The 19,562-nt window shown below is 39.4% G+C and overlaps 1 long non-coding RNA gene, 2 other non-coding genes and 1 pseudogene across 3 annotated transcripts; all 4 read left to right on the top strand.

The window, feature by feature from the left end:
- Window positions 1–4,501: 4,501 nt before the first annotated feature.
- On the top strand, window positions 4,502–7,288 carry LOC121692470. The gene is made up of 3 exons (XR_006025264.1): window positions 4,502–4,615; window positions 5,935–6,052; window positions 7,223–7,288. It is a non-coding gene; the product is annotated as an uncharacterized LOC121692470 (long non-coding RNA).
- Window positions 7,289–18,511: 11,223 nt separating this feature from the next.
- LOC121704268 lies at window positions 18,512–18,601 on the top strand (annotated as a pseudogene).
- A 427-nt stretch (window positions 18,602–19,028) lies between these two features.
- On the top strand, window positions 19,029–19,142 carry LOC121704442. Its single transcript, XR_006030529.1, has one exon. It is a non-coding gene; the product is annotated as a U5 spliceosomal RNA (small nuclear RNA).
- A 125-nt stretch (window positions 19,143–19,267) lies between these two features.
- On the top strand, window positions 19,268–19,459 carry LOC121704213. The gene has a single exon (XR_006030337.1). It is a non-coding gene; the product is annotated as a U2 spliceosomal RNA (small nuclear RNA).
- The last annotated feature ends 103 nt before the right edge of the window (window positions 19,460–19,562 follow it).

Here is a 19,562-nt window from a genome sequence, read left to right as displayed (position 1 = left end):
AGTTATGGCGTAGCTGGTTAGCCCAAGACATGCTGTAAAAATCTTTAGATACGGATTTTTCCAAACGTCAATGGGACAAATGAATGGGAATCTTACATCCGGCACCTAACCGCATTTTGGCCGTGGGCGGGACTGTGCAGCTCTATGTGACTGGTGGAATCTGCATACGTCAATGAATTTTGCATTGGATTTTTGCCCACTTAGCAGCCAATCGAAAGAATGAATCTCGGTCAATGCGTTAGAGTTGGCAGCTCCATTTGTAATCACGGGGGAGAAAGTGATAGGCTATGGCTGGAGACTCACCAAATGTAGGCTATTCTACAAAAGCATTTTTCTTGCATAGGCCTAAGACCCAAGTGAATGCAGTCTAGCGTCCTCCTCACCAACTTGAGTTTGAAGATAAGGAGGCGATCTACTTCCACCAACTCCTCCGCTTAATTGCCTTCATGGGTCTTTTCTTTCAATAAAAATGATCATTAGGCCTTTATCCAAGCTAACACCAACCAGATACAACAAGAAAAGCCAGCAACAGTAGGTATGCTACGTGCGTCTTCTATGTCAAGTGTGAAATGACGTTAGATAGGCCTAGGCTACTTGGCTGGCAAACAGGCCTGGAAAAATTCAGGTACTGGGCTACAAACTAGGCTATTTTATTGGCCTGTTAGAAACAAACATTTGTAGTAAAAGTTGAGAAAATGTCATCAGGACACAGATATCCAACTGCAAGTCCAAAGCTTAATATAATGAACAACATGCAAAAAAGCCAGAGATGAGGCAATAAAGTGACATTTTCCTACCATTCTAACTTCAAGCATCAGACTCTTGCAGATAGTCCAGGTTGAATGTTCAGGCAGTTGAGTTGAGATCCGATCAAGTTCTGCTGACACTACCACCTACAGTCAAATTTAAGTCAAATAGAGAGAAGTTTATATTTTGCTCGATAATTTCCATCTGTAGCACGGAGCGCTTTTACAGACATAGTTGTAGTGGAACTTTAAACAACGCATCCCATAATGCACCGGTCATATTGTGCAGTATAATCAGAGAGGGTTAAAGCAGAGCTAGTAATCAAGGATCTTTGGTATAATTTTACAAGCCCTCAAGAAAGTCACTGGTTAAGAGAACATCATTCTCCTAAGCCTGACAAGCCAGACCCACATGAAGATGTACCGCTAGGGTGCGTCTAGATTTCTAGGCTACATCTAGCCCCCCCCCCCCCCCATGTATGAACGTACGCCACCCACCACCACCACCTACTTCCACATTCGCCCCCTAGCAGCTTTCACAAATTCATTCTCGAGATACAATTTTACTATTAAACATGTATGCACTATTCATATAAGATCACGTCTGCTGGTGCCATTTTTTTTTTGTAATATATACTTTGGTAATAACCGGGAGATAACGTTGCGGCCCTTTTGTCCCAAGGCACCACCCTTACTTCCTGGGCAGATCACATGCAGGTTTTGAAAAAACAGCGCCTTTTCCCCCCACCGCTTATGGTAAGTGTTATGTGGCCTAATTATTATTAATAATAAAAGAAAACAATACGTAAATGCGTGTACGATTATAAGGAGAGTTAATGTTAGGTTATCTGTCCCTTACTCTTTGTAAAGTTTGGAAGATCACGGTCAAATAGGATAAATAGTGGCTAACGTTACCTAGCCCACCGAGGCTGATTTAACAGTGTAATTAACGGCAGGTGCTAGCATTGTTTCTAGCTGTTTTATTGTTGCTTCCTTGAATATAGCTATTTTATAATTATTTTAACATAACATCATTTGAAATACATTAAATGTTAACGTTCAATAATGTGGGAACATCGGACATAGGACCAGTATTGTGATTTGTGTTGGGTACTGTAAGCAGTGAGCGCCTGGATAAATTAGCTTGGCTAACTAGCCTGGAAACCAGACGAATCTGAGAGCGCATTTAAAGAGTACTCTTTGGCGCATTGGTTTAGTGTCAGCTAACGTTACTGAATTACACCAGACTAACCTAGATGCCCTTACAGACGGTCTGGTTCCCAGGCTGTGGCTAATGGGACCGTTGATAACGTTACAGTTACTTATCCTAAAACACAGACAATGGCGCTTCATTTTACCTAATGTTAACTCATTGAGTGCCATGCGTTGAGTGCCAAAAACGTAATATTACGTTTTTAGCTTTTTTTTTTTTTTTTAATTACGAAACTAGACACTCTAACACACATTATATGTGATTTTGGGAACTCTGTGATGAATGGAAATGAAATATATGACGATCGTGAAACTCATGAAAACGCACAATCTGGACATTTTATCATAACTGCTTTGGGTCAAATCAGTGACGCATTCACGTCAGGTCAAAACCAGGCCATTTTCGTGGGTCTATCACTAGGTGGCAGTCTCGCCAGGTCTCGCTGATCACTTCCCGGAAAGTTTACACAAGTAAGTAACAGGCAACATTTCATGAAAGACGTTGTATCTCCATTTCTAAAAAAAAAAAACCCCAGCGATTTTGATGAAAACTAGCCACAGTTTAGCTTGGGATTTCTCATGAACAGAGGCGTGTAGAAATACACGGTTTGCACCCACCGAGAGCTTAAAGTCTCACCTTTTAATCGAGCTATTGTATGTGTTCATAGCTATAACACAGAATATGCTGTGGCTGTACAAAAATCATCAACAATGGTCTAGATTGCTGGCACTCTAGGACAAAGCTCCCGAAAACAGCTTGGCATTCAATGAGTTAAGAGACCACTAAAATTAGTCAAAGGAAGTTATGTTAAGAACAGCTAGAAGATGATGGCTGACCATAGACTGTTTTAAGTTATTGGCCCATTTTATGTAGTGCCATTACCATAACTGAAGTTAAATATACGTTTTGTATACTGCTTAACATTGGTACGGATTCTATATGCATTCATTCATTCATTCATTCATTCAACCTTTATTCTCGGACGGTCATTGAGGGAAGCCCTCATTTTGAAGCCGAGATTACAGAAACAATGAAGTAACAAGAAGTAAAAAGAGAGAGAGAGAAAAAAGTATAGGTGTAGGTCTAGGCCTATACATAACATAAAACAAAGTAAAATAAATAAATAATAAGATAACATACATTACATTATAGAGGAGGGAGGAGAAAATACATAAAATCTTAATAATAAAATAATAATAATAAAGACATTTACTTAAAGCAGGTACAAATTGACATAGGAAGGTTTGTGATTACAGATCTGAATTGATTTATAGGAAAGTATAGAGTTCATTTTTATATTACACTGAAGATATGCACATATGCACATCATTGCCGTACCTGGCAATTAACTTGTAAAGTAAGACAATGCAAAGTATTATTAAAACAACTAAAGACATTGTGTTTGCCTTTTTTTTTCAATGGAATTTGAAGAATGCACCAATGGAAGGAACAGTAAACATGCATTCGTGCTTGTTTTGGGAGATTTTATGTTACTTCACAGTATAGGTTCCCCGGAAAGATGATTGCGCCGAAAATGACAGACTTAGTACTGATACTGTGTTTTTAATCATTAAGGTTGCTTAATGCATCTGTAAGAGGTTGATCTCCTTGGTTTCAGTGTGGTCCTGGGTGACTCATCCTCATGTTACTGCTTTGGCAGCTCTCAGCATCCCTGCATCTGATTGGTTACTGCTGGCTGACAGGCCTGTTCATGTCATGGCCTCTCTGCTGTCCATACCTTTGGCTGGTTTCAAATGAAGAGGTATGTTAACAGACAGTGCTGATTCAATGTTAATTCACTTGACAAATAACACAGAAACCTGTAGACTAATCAAATGTGCAATATTTCTGCTTTTGCTATATGTTATAACAGCAAACTGGCCATTCTGAGGGTACTAGTGTAAGCATAGGTTAGGTCACATGGTAGACACAAACCTGACACTTACACACTAATTGGGAAAGACTGTAGTCTTTTAACTAATGCCCCCATTCAAGCTTTACTCAAAAGACTCTAATCTTTCAAGAATCTTTCCCATATCTTGTCAAAGTTGTTTAACTTCCAGGTAATGCACCGTATTTTGGGCTGGCGTTTTTCAGTATCATATTTCGTTTCAGTTTATTTCCCACAGACAGAGCTTAACGTCCTGTATCGTAACACTAAGTCTTATGCGCTCTCATGTCCTGCACCGTAACACTAGTCTTATGCTCTCTCATGTCCTGCATCGTAACACTAGTCTTATGCTCTCTCATGTCCTGCATCGTAACACTAGTCTTATGCTCTCTCATGTCCTGCATCGTAACACTAGTCTTATGCTCTCTCATCTCTTGCATCGTAACACTAGTCTTATGCTCTCTCATGTCCTGCATCGTAACACTACGGAAATCACATATTCACATTCATCCCTCTAGAAACACACTCACACTTCAAAGAGGAATATGCTTTGTGTTTGTGTGCAGGTGGGGGGTGGTGAGTACTTCATCTCTTTAAGGGGGGGGGGGGGGGGGGGGGGTACTTAAAATGTGACCTCTTGATTTCAGTGCTGCCCAGAGAGGTCTGAATGTTGCTGCTGGTTACATCACTTCATATAGCATTCCCCTCTGGATTTGCTGCTATGAGGACATACTGAGCACACATCATCTGGGATCTTCAGAAGAGGTATGATTGTAGATGCAGCTTATTCTCCTGGGCAGCATGTTGTTGAATTATACATGTAGGCGTTTGTATTGTATTTGACATGGCAAGGGTTCAAGAGTGCAAAGGCGAGTGTAGACCTTCCAGTGTGTGAACAGTGTGTGAGGGACAAATAAGGAGCTGGTATCACCTCTTTTTTCACGGATATGTTGTCCATCTTTGCCCACGTACTTAATGTTGGGAATATTCCGTTTATTACCAGTAGATGGCAGGATAAAGCAATGATGACATTGTTGAATGAGAAAATACATTGGAAAGAAAAAGCAGTGACCCTGAACAACAGATAATGTTGCCAAAGCAGTTACCTTGTCTTGTTACTCTTAGCTTTTGTGACCCTGATTTCCTTAATATGATGGTAGACAATGCAGATTGCGAGTTGATTCCGGTAAAAATAACACAGAACATCATATGTGCAATATTACCAGCAGTTTAAAATGTGGCCATTCTGAGCAGGGGGTGCTAATGTTATGTGCATTAGTGTCATATACATTTTCCATTTTCTTTTCCATCTGAATCCTCTGGGGATGATATATGATTGTAGACACTGCTTATTCTCCCAGTGAGCATTTAGTTGAATCATACAGGGCAGGGACTTGCATATGCAGAGGTTAGCATGGACCTTCCAGTCTGTGGAAAGAGGTCTTAAAGGTAGGATTAGGTAGGTGGGGTATTCTTAAGGTCAGCGATTTATTGAATGACACTTACAGTCCTTGTATTTGGCATTTAACATGTGTGCATAAATGTTGCAGTTTCCTGGGCATTTTGAGGAAGAGTTTACAACCTGCTCCTTATTTGGGCCTTAGGTTCTGTCTCTTTTGCTCATTCACTTGATGGTTCATCTATTCCATTTATCAGCAGTAGATGGCAGCATTTACCAAAATAGTAACATGATAGAATTAGGAAATGTATCATAGTGATTAGGGAATGATTGTGAACAGGAAAGGTTGCCTGAGCAGTTGCTTATGCTCCTCTCTTTTGCTTCTGCAAAGTCCATCAACTTGACATTGAACAGGGAGGGTTACCCAAGAAGTTGCTTATGCATCTAAGTTTTGCCTGTGCCAAATCCATCAACTTGACATTGCTTTTATTACTGCTATTGTTTTTTTTTTTTACATCCTTTCACTGTTAAAAAAAAATCACATATTCACATTCATCCCTCTAGAAACACACTCACACTTCAAAGAGGAATATGCTTTGTGTTTGTGTGCAGGTGATGGGTGGGGGGTGGTGAGTACTTCATCTCTTTGGGGGGGGGTACTTAAAATGTGACCTCGTGATTTCAGTGCTGCCCAGAGAGGTCTGAATGCTGCTGCTGGTTACATCACTTCATATGGCATTCCCCTCTGGATTTGCTGCTATGAGGACATACTGAGCACACATCATCTGGGATCTTCAGAAGAGGTATGATTGTAGATGCTGCTTATTCTCCTGGGCAGCATGTTGTTGAATTATACATGTAGGCGTTTGTATTGTATTTGACATGGCAAGGGTTCAAGAATGCAAAGGCGAGTGTAGACCTTCCAGTGTGTGAACAGTGTGTGAGGGACAAATAAGGAGCTGGTATCACCTCTTTTTTCACGGATATGTTGTCCATCTTTGCCCACGTACTTAATGTTGGGAATATTCCGTTTATTACCAGTAGATGGCAGCATTTGCCAAAATAGTAACATGATAGAATTAGGAAATGTATCATATTGATTAGGGAATGATTGTGAACAGGAAAGGTTGCCTGAGCAGTTGCTTATGCTCCTCTCTTTTGCTTCTGCAGTCCATCAACTTGACATTGTAGTTGTTGTTGTTATTGTTTACATGTATCTTTACATCCCTGGCACTGTTTCTCATGCCCTTACCACTTTGGCTCTCCTCCACTTGAATGCTCTGAAGACTAGTTCAAGGCACTTTAGGAACGGTCTCTCTGATATTTCTTAAATATGTAACCTATGTAAGTAGGTTGCATGTATTTAGATTTTTGTCTTAAATACTTCTACAATAATAATACTTTGAAAAGGATTTTCTTAACCTGTATTGCAATATTTGCAGAAACATACTGAACCATAGTAACAAACTGCGGTCTTGATTATGCTATTAGCATAAATTCGTCAATTTCATGTAGTTTAGTTACAAAATGTCAATAAGTTTGAGGAGACACTTTTTTTGTGCAAGTCAGTGTCCTTTATAATGGGTATGGCTGAGATCGGTGTAGCCATTGTAGGTTTCGTAGGATAGGTGTCATAGGGAAGTCCTCACTCCCCCAGTGTCAAAGGTAAGCCTAATGGCCCATTAGTTTGGAATGTATGGAATGCCCCTGCCCCAATGTCATTTGGAAAATCAGATTGAACTGAAGCAGTTAACATTGATTCAAGTTTTCAAAAATGGGTTACATTTAGCAAATGGCTGAAAAAATTCTCAGAATATAAAATACAGTTTTATGATGACTTAAGAGAGCAGAGCTAAAAGCAGCCACAGACACACACCTCAAAGAGGAATATAATCTGTTTGTGTGCAAGTAATGATTGAGGGGGGTTGGAGTTGACTCTTAAAATGTGACACCTTGATTTCAATGTTGCCCAGAGACATCTGCATGCTGCTGGTGACATCACTTCCTCTGACGACCTCCTCCTGAGTACACATCATCTGGGATCTCCTGAACAGGTATGTTTGTAGATATGGCTTATTCTCATGGTCTGTGATTAATTTCATCATATATGCATTCTTTTGTGTTTGCCATCTAAAATGCAGTTGCATATATGCATGCTTTTGTGTTTGCCATCTAAAATGCAGATGTGTGCCTAAATGTTGTAGTTTGTGGGCACTGTGAAGAAAAGTTTGAAATCGGCTCCTTATTTTGGCCTCAGGGTTGGTTCCTTTTTTGAAAGATACTAGATGATGTTGGTCACTATTCCATTCGTCATCAGTAGATGCCAGTATGGTGCACCAACATATTGACATGAGTAAATGCATTGGAGAGAATAGGGAATAATTGTGAACAGGGAGGGTTACCCAAGAAGTTGCTTATGCATCTAAGTTTTGCCTGTGCCAAATCCATCAACTTGACATTGCTTTTATTACTGCTATTGTTTTCTTTTTTTACATCCTTTCACTGTTAAAAAAATCACATTCACATTCATCCATCTAGAAACACACTCACACTTCATAGAGGAATATGCTTTGTGTTTGTGTGCAGGTGATGGGTGGGGGGTGGTGAGTACTTCATCTCTTTGAGGGGGTGGGGGGGGGCACTTAAAATGTGACCTCATGATTTCAGTGCTGCCCAGAGAGGTCTGAATGCTGCTGCTGGTTACATCACTTCATATGGCCTTCCCCTCTGGATTTGCTGCTAAGAGGACCAACTGAGCACACATCATCTGGGATCTTCAGAAGAGGTATGATTGTAGATGCTGCTTATTCTCCTGGGCAGCATGTTGTTGAATTATACATGTAGGCATTTTTGTATTGTATCTATTGCAGGGATTTAGGAATGCAATGGCGAGTGTAGACCTTCCAGTGTGTGATAGACAAATAAGGAGCTGGTATCACCTCTTTTTCAGGAATATGTTGTCCATCTTTGCTCAGGTACTTAATGTTGGGAATATTCCGTTTATTACCAGTAGATGGCAGGATGAAGCAATGATGACATTGTTGAATGAGAAAATATATTGGAAAGAAAAAGCAGTGACCCTGAACAACAGATAATGTTGCCAAAGCAGTTACCTTGTGTTGTTACTCTTAGCTTTTGTGACCCTGGTTTCCTTAATATGATGGTAGACAATGCAGATTGCGAGTTGATTCCGGTAAAAATAACACAGAACATCATATGTGCAATATTACCAGCAGTTTAAAATGTGGCCATTCTGAGCAGGGGTTGCTAATGTTATATGCATTAGTGTCATATACATTTTCCATTTTCTTTTCCATCTGAATCCTCTGGGGATGATATATGATTGTAGACACTGCTTATTCTCCCAGTGAGCATTTAGTTGAATCATACAGGGCAGGGACTTGCATATGCAGAGGTTAGCATGGACCTTCCAGTCTGTGGAAAGAAGTCTTAAAGGTAGGATTAGGTAGGTGGGGTATTCTTAAGGTCAGCGATTTATTGAATGACACTTACAGTCCTTGTATTTGGCATTTAACATGTGTGCATAAATGTTACAGTTTCCTGGGCATTTTGAGGAAGTTTACAATCTGCTCCTTATTTGGGCCTTAGGTTCTGTCTCTTTTGCTCATTCACTTGATGGTTCATCTATTCCATTTATCACCAGTAGATGGCAGCATTTACCAAAATAGTAACATGATAGAATTAGGAAATGTATCATGGTGATTAGGGAATGATTGTGAACAGGAAAGGTTGCCTGAGCAGTTGCTTATGCTCCTCTCCTTTGCTTCTGCAGTCCATCAACTTGACATTGTAGTTGTTATTGTTATTGTTTACATGTATCTTTACATCCCTGGCACTGTTTCTCATGCCCTTACCACTTTGGCTCTCCTCCACTTGAATGCTCTGAAGACTAGTTCAAGGCACTTTAGGAACGGTCTCTCTGATATTTCTTAAATATGTGACCTATGTAAGTAGGTTGCATGTATTTATATTTTTGTCTTAAATACTTATACAATAATAATACTTTGAAAAGGAGTTTCTTAACCTGTATTGCAATATTTGCAGAAACAAATGTCAATGTCAATAAGTTTGAGGAGACACTTTTTTTGTGCAAGTCCGTGTCCTTTATAATGGGTATGGCTGAGATAGGTGTAGCCATTCTAGGTTTCATAGGATAGGTGTCATAGGGAAGTCCTCACTCCCCCAGTGTCAAAGGTAAGCCTAATGGCCCATTAGTATGGAATGTTCCTGCCCCAATGTCATTTTGAAAATCAGATTGAAGTGAAGCAGTTAACATTGATTCAAGTTTTCAAAAATGGGTTACATTTAGCAAATGGCTGCAAAATTCTCAGAATATAAAATACAGTTTTATGATGTCTTATGATGACTTAAGAGAGCAGAGCTAAAAGCAGCCTCAGACACACACCTCAAAGAGGAATATAATCTGTGTTTGTGTGCAAGGAATGATTGAGGGGGGTTGGAGTTGACTCTTAAAATGTGACACCTTGATTTCAATGTTGCCCAGAGACGTCTGCATGCTGCTGGTGACATCACTTCCTCTGACCTTCTCCTCCTGAGTACACATCATCTGGGATCTCCTGAAGAGGGATGATTGTAGATACTGCTTATTCTCCAAGTCAGCATTTAATTGAATCATACGTGTAGGCTTTCTGATGGTGTTTGTCATTGCAGGATTTAGATATAAAGAGGTGTGCATAGATATTCAAATCTATGGAAAGAAGTCTCAAGAGGTATGATTGTAGATATAGGTTATTCTTTTGGGTTGCCGATTTATTGAATAATATTTACAGTCTTTGTATTTGCCATTTAACAGGTGTGCATAAAGGTTGCAGTTTTCTGAGCATTTTGAGGAAGATTTTACAATCTGCTCCTTAATTGGGCATCAGGCCTCTTTTGCTCATTCCTTTGATGGTTCATCTATTCCATTTATCACCAGTAGATGGCAGCATTTGCCAAAATAGTAACATGATAGAATTAAGAAATGTATCATGGTGATTAGGGAATGATTGTGAACAGGAAAGGTTGCCTGAGCAGTTGCTTATGCTCCTCTCTTTTGCTTCTGCAGTCCATCAACTTGACATTGTAGTTGTTGTTGTTATTGTTTACATGTATCTTTACATCCCTGGCACTGTTTCTCATGCCCTTACCACTTTGGCTCTCCTCCACTTGAATGCTCTGAAGACTAGTTCAAGGCACTTTAGGAACGGTCTCTCTGATATTTCTTAAATATGTAACCTATGTAAGTAGGTTGCATGTATTTAGATTTTTGTCTTAAATACTTATACAATAATAATACTTTGAAAAGGATTTTCTTAACCTGTATTGCAATATTTGCAGAAACATACTGAACCATAGTAACAAACTACGGTCTTGATTATGCTATAAGCATAAATTCATCAATTTCATGTAGTTTAGTTACAAAATGTCAATAAGTTTGAGGAGACACTTTTTTTGTGCAAGTCAGTGTCCTTTATAATGGGTATGTCTGAGATCGGTGTAGCCATTGTAGGTTTCGTAGGATAGGTGTCATAGGGAAGTCCTCACTCCCCCAGTGTCAAAGGTAAGCCTAATGGCCCATTAGTTTGGAATGTATGGAATGCCCCTGCCCCAATGTCATTTGGAAAATCAGATTGAACTGAAGCAGTTAACATTGATTCAAGTTTTCAAAAATGGGTTACATTTAGCAAATGGCTGAAAAAATTCTCAGAATATAAAATACAGTTTTATGATGACTTAAGAGAGCAGAGCTAAAAGCAGCCACAGACACACACCTCAAAGAGGAATATAATCTGCTTGTGTGCAAGTAATGATTGAGGGGGGTTGGAGTTGACTCTTAAAATGTGACACCTTGATTTCAGTGTTGCCCAGAGACATCTGCATGCTGCTGGTGACATCACTTCATCTGACCTCCTCCTCCTGAGTGCACATCATCTGGGATCTCCTGAACAGGTATGTTTGTAGATATGGCTTATTCTCATGGTCTGATTAATTTCATCATATATGCTTTCTTTGTGTTTGCCATCTAAAATGCAGATGCGTGGCTAAAAGTTGTAGTTAGTGGGCACTGTGAAGAAAAGTTTGAAATCAGCTTCTTATTTTGGCCTCAGGATTTGTAGAATTTTGTTGAATGAATTGCATCCACATATCCTTCTGTACTATGCACAACTTTTATTCACTAGCCTAAAACCGTGAGACCGAATGCTAATTCCTCTCACGTATTTCTTTAGTACTCAATTACACCTAAACATCCTCAATGTGCACTCAATTAGACCTACACACCACATTAAAGATAGAAGTGTAATAAGAAGTGTAATAGTTTAAAAATCAATATGAAGTATTAATTGTAATTTAATATTAATTAAAATAAAAAAAAAGTATGAATTGTTAAATATGTTTAGCTACTAGTAATTATGCAGATTATAAAATAAAATACGTAAGGGATAATGTAGGGACCTATTTCCCGATAATGACTGGCGTTCTATACATTATCCCGCTTATTACACAGCTACTTGCCAAAACAAAACAATAAACTCCCCACGATATGACTCTTTAGCCCACATAGCCTAGGCTATAGCCTATTTGTCATCGTGGCTTCTGGTGAGAAACAAATAGTTTGCAACAGCACACGCTGAACTTGAATCAAACATTCTTTAGAACACAGCTGATCAACCGTCTGCTTTTTACTTTTGAATGAAGTTCCAGAAGTTCCAATAGTTTTGACACTTGCGCAGTAATATGAAAGACGTGAATTAGAAGCACAAAGCCCATTTTCCTTGACAGTCTTCTGTTATACTTAGCAACGGTCTGTTATTGAGAATTAGCAGACAACAGGGAGGAGGCATAAAATTACGAATTAATTGTTATTTATGGAGTTTATTTCCTCAAAAAGCCCCGATGGATAAACATGGTCAAACGTTGTGCATGGGGGACGTGTAATACCGATAGCCGGTACCCCGAGAGACTAGGGAATTAAATCCTTTGTCAACCAAAACGTCCTCAAAGCCTGCTTTGATATACTGTCAGCTGCCATTTTCCATAATGTATTTCTGATCAAGTCTGGTTTGTTTGTCCGAGTTTCACACGGTAACAATGGCGGGTGGGGCTTAGCGACAGGTCAATTGTGTAAACCCCCCTACATGAAGAACCTAAGGGGAAATTCCCCCCATTTTGAAAAAAAATAATTTTAACCCCTGCTCTCTCTTCTAATTTTCTTGTTGAAAAAAAAAAATGAAATGTATTTTGAATACTTTTTTTGCCAGCAAAGGTGTATCAAACAATGTCAATACAATTATTGGTATTGGTATCAGGCAAAGTGAAATTTTAAGTATCGCATCGGCCCAGGATGTCAATATCGGACATCACTAGTTTTATGTGCTTTAAGCCCTATTCAGATGGAATTAATTTAACGTGGCCAATTTGGATTGGATTAAGAAACCTCTGAATTCTACCAGAAGTGGGAGGGGTAACTGGATTTAGGCACTGCCTTCACCTCCCTGTTGCCATGTGTGTACTATGTTGCTTCCTGATATTGCATTCATGTGCAACATGGCCTGAGTAATGTTTACTCATTAGTTCAGTTTCAATTTCAAGTTTATTTGTCATATGCTAAACATGTCAAGGACAACTGTAGGCTACAATTAAATGTTTGTGGTGATCCTCGGGTATTCTGTTGTCTACAGCTGAAAGATCACACACATTCGCCCTCCTTGTCAATTACATTGTTAGCCTATACTTTATCTTACCAGGTAAAATAATCACCCTGTGGATGCCTTGCATTATTTATTACCGAGTGCTTCTTCAAGCACCTACATGCTATAAAAATGTTGAAAACTAGGTTTAAACAGGATATGACTACATACATTTTTACAGAGGGTCGTATTTGCACAGGATTAATATTACCTTAGGTATTTTCAGGACCGTTTTACAGAAGGTAAAAGTCACCGTAATTTCTACTGACATTGTCCATAATAATTACTGACAAGGCGTATTCGGACGGGACTAAACCCATGGTAATAATGACTTTACCCCATGTCTCCACGTAAAACTAATCCAGTCCGAGTAGGGCTATAGTGTCATTTACATTTCCCATTTTCCTCTCCGCCTGAACCCTCTGGGGATTGGAGACAGAAAATTATCAGATAATTTGATCATTTTTGGGGAAAAGTCATGGAATATCAGGGAATTTTGTCGTAGCAGTTTAAAATTTAATTCTTCAAAATACATTAATACCAATATACAGTATTTCCACGCAAATTTGTGTATATCTACTTATTAGCTTTACTGCTTGCTTGAGTAGTCCAACTGTGTTTATTCAATGCCTATTTATTCATCTCCTGCTCTAGAAAAGTAAAATATTCTTGACTGCAGATGCTCTGAAATCATTGGTCGGTATATTGTACTATTCATTGGATAGTAAGTCATGGAAATTCAGGTTTTATGTCGGTGAAAGTCAGGGCAAAGTCATGGAATTTTACATTGGGCTTAGAGTAGGAACCCTGGATTCAGAAATTGTACCCAGTGGTTTCAAACTAAAATTTGTAGTATTATTGTAGGTGCCATAACATCTATTTAGTACGCATGCCATGTTTGTTTGTTTTGTGCCAGTCCATTGAAGTAATCATTCTGTGAAAAGTAGTTTACTTATGTTTGAATATGTACAGCAGCACATGTAATGTTGGGAGGTGGGAGGGGTTCAGCTCTATGAGCCTGTGTGCAAAGTTGTATAATGCACCTGAAAGAGTTCTTTATCCTTCTTTCCAGGGTGGGTGGTACAGGGTGCCTGATACAGTGATGCTGAGAGCGTCCATAGTAGCAATATGAGGATCTGATTTGTTGTATCACCAATATCTTGTGATGAGATGTTATAAATTCCTCACAGATTTATATTTAAGATCACCATGACAACATGTGGAAATACGCTCTGGATATAGCAAGTCTGCAAGCTGCACCTTCACATCCATTTGATCTTTCTCCTCCATAAGACCTTCAGGATCATCTGACCTTTCACATGTGGACTTACTGGCTTTGGGGTTCACCTGAGCATACACCTGGAATCTTCTGACAAGGTATGTTTGTATATACTCCATCCAGCCTTTCTCCTCCATCTAGCTTTTCACATCTTAATGAGCTGCCTTTGGGGAGGAATTGAGCACACACCTGGGATCTTCTGAAGAGGTATGTTCTTTGGAACTGTTGATTTTAATTGGCAGGGTTAGATATAGGATTGCAACTAACATATATTGCCCTAGTCGATTCATTCTGTACATTATTTTCACAATTAAAACTTTCTTAGTTATAATAATAATAATGATGATAATAATAATAATACATTTAATACAAGTTTATTTTTGGGCATGCTCAGTTGAACAAAGTCTGAGATCTTCTCTGATTTGATAATATTTGATACGCAGAATGCAGCTCAAAGTGCTTGACGATAATAAAGAAATAAAATAATTATAATTACGTAACGATGAGATTTCACAGGATGGTAAGGAGATTGATACTCTGTAAATAGAATACTATACCAATATAATTAAATACTAATTAGAGGGGATGCATCCCCTCTATTGAAATCCGGAGACTTCCTCTTTATTATTATTTTTCTTTTTACCTTTTTGTGCGCGCTATTCAGCCCAAACCGCTTAACGTACAAATTTGGTTGAAGCACCGTTCCATAGATCTTCCCAGGCTTTACCGTCCTATCCGTTTTTCATTTTTGGGAAGTTTATACTTTTTTAGGTATTTGTAATTAAAAGTGTATTTTTCTCCCATAGACTTGAATGGGGCCTGTGATGTCATAATAGAGCCAGCTGCGCTCATTAACCCTTTGCAGACTGTGCCGAACATTCCATTTTTTCATACTCGATGGCCTTATGGCACAAAAAGGCTTATTGTAGTATTATGCTACATGACAAAGATACAATATACCCACCACTCTAATCAGGAGAAATAGCCCTTTCAAATGGTATAAAATATAATTAATAAGTTTGAGGAGAACATACATAATTTTTAAAAAATATCTTTAAAATTCAACCCCAAAAAAAACACAAATATCAGTTTGTCAAGATTAATCTAATTTTTCTCCCAATTTCTATTGTAGATAGAGAAAAACATAGAGTGTATGGGAGATTCACAATTTTGTCCTCTACTCAGTGATAAAAACAGAATCAATGTGTCACCTTTTGTTCAAAAGTTATGATAAATTTATTAGACCTTTGCAGACGGCACGAAACATTCCGTTTTTTCATACTTGATGCCCTTGTGAGACAAAAAGGCTTATTGTGTGGCCATGCTACATCACAGAGATAAGATATACCCACCATTGTAATCAGGAGAACTAGCCCTTTAAAATGGTACATATCATAGTTAATACGTTTGAGGGTAACACACATTGTTTTTAAACAAAACCTTCAAAATTCAACATCAAAAAACGTGAATATCAATTTGTCAAGATGAATCTTTCTTTTCACCTAATGTCTGTTGTAGATATAGTGTGCAAAGGATAGCCAGTGTTGTGCTCTCCTCAGTGAAAGAAAACAGAATCAATTTATCACCTTTGGTTCAGAAGTTATGATTAATTTACTCATAACAGTAACAAGTAGAATTTTTAAAGAGTAGAATGTTTTCATTTCCCGGTTTGGCATCTGACCTAAAAATACAGATATAATGGTCATGTAAAAAAATAAGCTGTTTTACCATCAAAACAAGCTCAATATGGGATGTCTTACTGTACTCTGAAGAGGCTAAATCAATTGTGGGGAGGACAAATAAAGACTGAAAGACAGACTAGCTGATTGTAACTGCTTCTCCGTGTGCTTCATTCTACTATGAAAACAAGAATATAGAGACACTGGCACATGTGTTAGGTTTACGAAAGGGGAAATAAATCATTTTATTTAGAAAAGTCTTAAACAATGTGATTAAATAACCAGGAACAACAACTTCAGGTAAATAACATAAACATATGTTTACAAACATGCAGTAACTATTAGAACTACAAGAATGACAAGACAACAGTATAACATATCAACAAATCTTACATGGTGAACAAAACATCAATTCATACTAACATTCTCACACACACACACACACACACACACACACACACACACACACACACATATATATATATATATAAACAATTAAAACGTTAGAAGAAATTCAATACATTTAACAACCATACAGCATATAATTCGATACAATATATAATTATCCATATCATTTGCCCCACACATAAGGTGATACACTAACGCCACATTCACACCAGATCCGTGGTGTGTGCATTGTCACAGCTGGTGTGTGTGTGTGTGTGTGTGCATGCGTGTGTGTGACCATCTAAGCCTAGCAGACGATGGGGTGTAAATGCTATTGGAGTTGGTGTCTCTGTCTGTGTTGGAAGGATAGGCAAAGTGTATGCTTTCTACCTGACATGGGACTTGACCAAACTCAAAATAAAGAAATTGTCAGATAAGAAATATAGAAATTGAATTACAAATCTAACCAAACTATTATCACTATAATCCCTCTCATTATTGTTATAAGCAACACTCTTATCACAACCAGAAATGTGCTTGCGCCCAGATGGACGCACACACACACACACAAACATGCTTACCCAGCTGAGGATGATGGAAGATTATCTCCTCCTGTAGCACATCATTGTCTTCTTCTTCATCCAGAAGCTACCCATCCATGTCCCGTGTCCATGCCATCTTGGTCCTTGGGGTCATATTTGCCATCAGCAGTCGGCTGCTTTCACCCCAGTTGCACATACTTCTCTCCCTCCATCTAAAATAACAAATCACAGGTCTGATAGTGAATAGGTTGTTTAGTTTTATTTTACATTACTTCCACATAATCTTAATCACCACCAACAATGACTCTTTTCACTAAAAGTATTATTGTCACTGGAGGACTCCAATATTGCTTGGAGAGGTAACATTAGTCTCAGAGCTCACTACAGTAAGTGTTATTGCCTTGGCTAAACCATACATAGCATACCAGCTTACAAGCAAACATTTATTTATTAACATGAGTCAGGAGATATGACAGAAAACATCTAAACAGCGTATGCATACACATACACACCGTGCATAGGCTACTGCAGTTGCGTAAAGACAAAACACCCCCTTAGAAAATAATGTGTTGACGAGTAGGCTTGGGTGTATGAGCTCCCATCATAGTTAGCCACCCAAAAACCTCATAATCGTAGCAGCCAACCTTACAGCCTAAAAGCTAAACAATACTAAGACACATTTATAACAAATCTTCAGTGATGTATTCATGAAAACAGCAGTCAATGAATAAAATCCTTACGTTACACCATCGGTGATCAACACAGTCTTCACGTCGGTAACGTAACATTAACGTTGTCATTCATGTCAGATGTTTCTATCTAAGTAAGCTAAGCAACTTGGCTACAAACAACTGTAATTTGTGCTATACATATTACGAAGGAATGAAAGGTTTATTTGACAATAAAATACCGATTAGGTCTACTTGACATAAAGTTGGCAGTCATGAAGCACGGGAGTGAACTTTATCGTGACTACGCGTCAAGGACATGTTGCAGCCTCTCCTGATGCTAACGTTACCTAACTTAGCTAGTTTTCTATCAGATGACATTGACAAGCAAGCAACATCGTTCAAAATAGCACAAATCGTTAAAGTTTCAGTCTTAGTAGGTCTGTAATCTTGGTTGACATATAGTAGCCCCCCAAAAATGACTGAAAATGATGAGTTTACTAAAGATTACGGTGTGCTTAAATACCAGCTGTCATCAGCTGAAGTGAACACACACACGCATTATGTTACGGCCATGCATACAAGGTGTAATTACCAGCAAAAATAACTTTTAAAAACGATTTTGAAGTAATAACATGGATAACAAGTAATAATAACATAAAGACTTGTTTTTACCTCAGATGATCCAGTAGTTTCTCCTTTAGACGACGTCAAGATCAACGATGCATAGTGCTTCCTGCTGTTTTTCCTCTAGTGGAGGGAGACGTCAACTCTTGATTTTTCCTTCACGTAGTAAAAGAAATTCGCGCCACAAATCCCTTAACCAATCATATCGCCAGAAAGCCTATGATGTGACGTTTTTGAGGAAGTTTTCAGTGATAAAATTGGTTGGGGTATGGCGGAGTTATTAGACTGAACGTCATTGGTTGGGGTATGGCGGAGTTATTAGACTGAACGTCATCGGTACTGGGGTACCGAAATTAGAATGGGCCGTCTGCAAAGATTTTTGGAACAGGGAGACGGAAGAGGGGCTTGCTCCGTCCGCTCCACGCATCGACCCGGTATTGCAGTGACTCCAGGAACGGTGCACATCCCTTTGATTGTGGAAGAAAAGAACCCAGCCAGCCAGCCAGCCAGCCAGCCAGCCAGCCAGCCAGCCAGCCAGCGGAACCAACCTCTGGGACTTTGGAACCCTCCTTGATTGACAGCCAGCCAGCAGACACGTGAGTCCTTGCCAGGTCTTTTGCCCAACCGTGCCACCTCCCTTTTCGGGCCCTTTTGGGTTTTCCCGCCCTTTTTCTCTTTTTTTTTTTTTTTTTTTTTTTTTTTTTTTTTTTATAAATTAATAAATAGCTGGATGACACTGTGTTGTGACTGGAGCATGTGTGTGTGGGAGGTGGAGAGACTGAGTGGCAAGGCAAGCCACGCCTTGGCTGCGGCAGCACCTTGGAGTCACCCTCGCGTCCACGACTACCGCCGTTCTTGACCTCCGTCCAGCGTGCCCTGTGGCAGCAATCGCTCGGGTTTCTCTTCATCTCGCACAAATCTTTCGCCTTTTACTAAAGATTTCCGTGGAGGGGAACAGCCCCGAGTTTACGGTATTTTTGGAAGCTCTGCTTCGGCGGAGCTGCACCTTTCTGTCAAAAGTCAAGCGTCGTGTGAGGGTCCGCTTTTGCTTGTCCCGCCCCCAAGGAACCCTCTGAGTGGCGGGGCCCTCGCCAGAGGGGGCGCCGGACCCCGTACAGTTGTGGGGTATCGCTTCTCGGCCTTTTGGCTAAGATCAAGTGTAGTATCTGTTCTTATCAGTTTAATATCTGATACGTCCTCTACCCGAGGACTAATATATTAATCTGATTTTTGGAACAGGGAGACGGAAGAGGGGCTTGCTCCGTCCGCTCCACGCATCGACCCGGTATTGCAGTGACTCCAGGAACGGTGCACATCCCTTTGATTGTGGAAGAAAAGAACCCAGCCAGCCAGCCAGCCAGCCAGCCAGCCAGCCAGCCAGCCAGCCAGCGGAACCAACCTCTGGGACTTTGGAACCCTCCT

Source organism: Alosa sapidissima, chromosome 2, assembly GCF_018492685.1.
Source record: "Alosa sapidissima isolate fAloSap1 chromosome 2, fAloSap1.pri, whole genome shotgun sequence".
Classification (NCBI taxonomy): domain Eukaryota; kingdom Metazoa; phylum Chordata; class Actinopteri; order Clupeiformes; family Clupeidae; genus Alosa; species Alosa sapidissima.
This window is presented reverse-complemented; position numbering and strand designations above follow the sequence as displayed.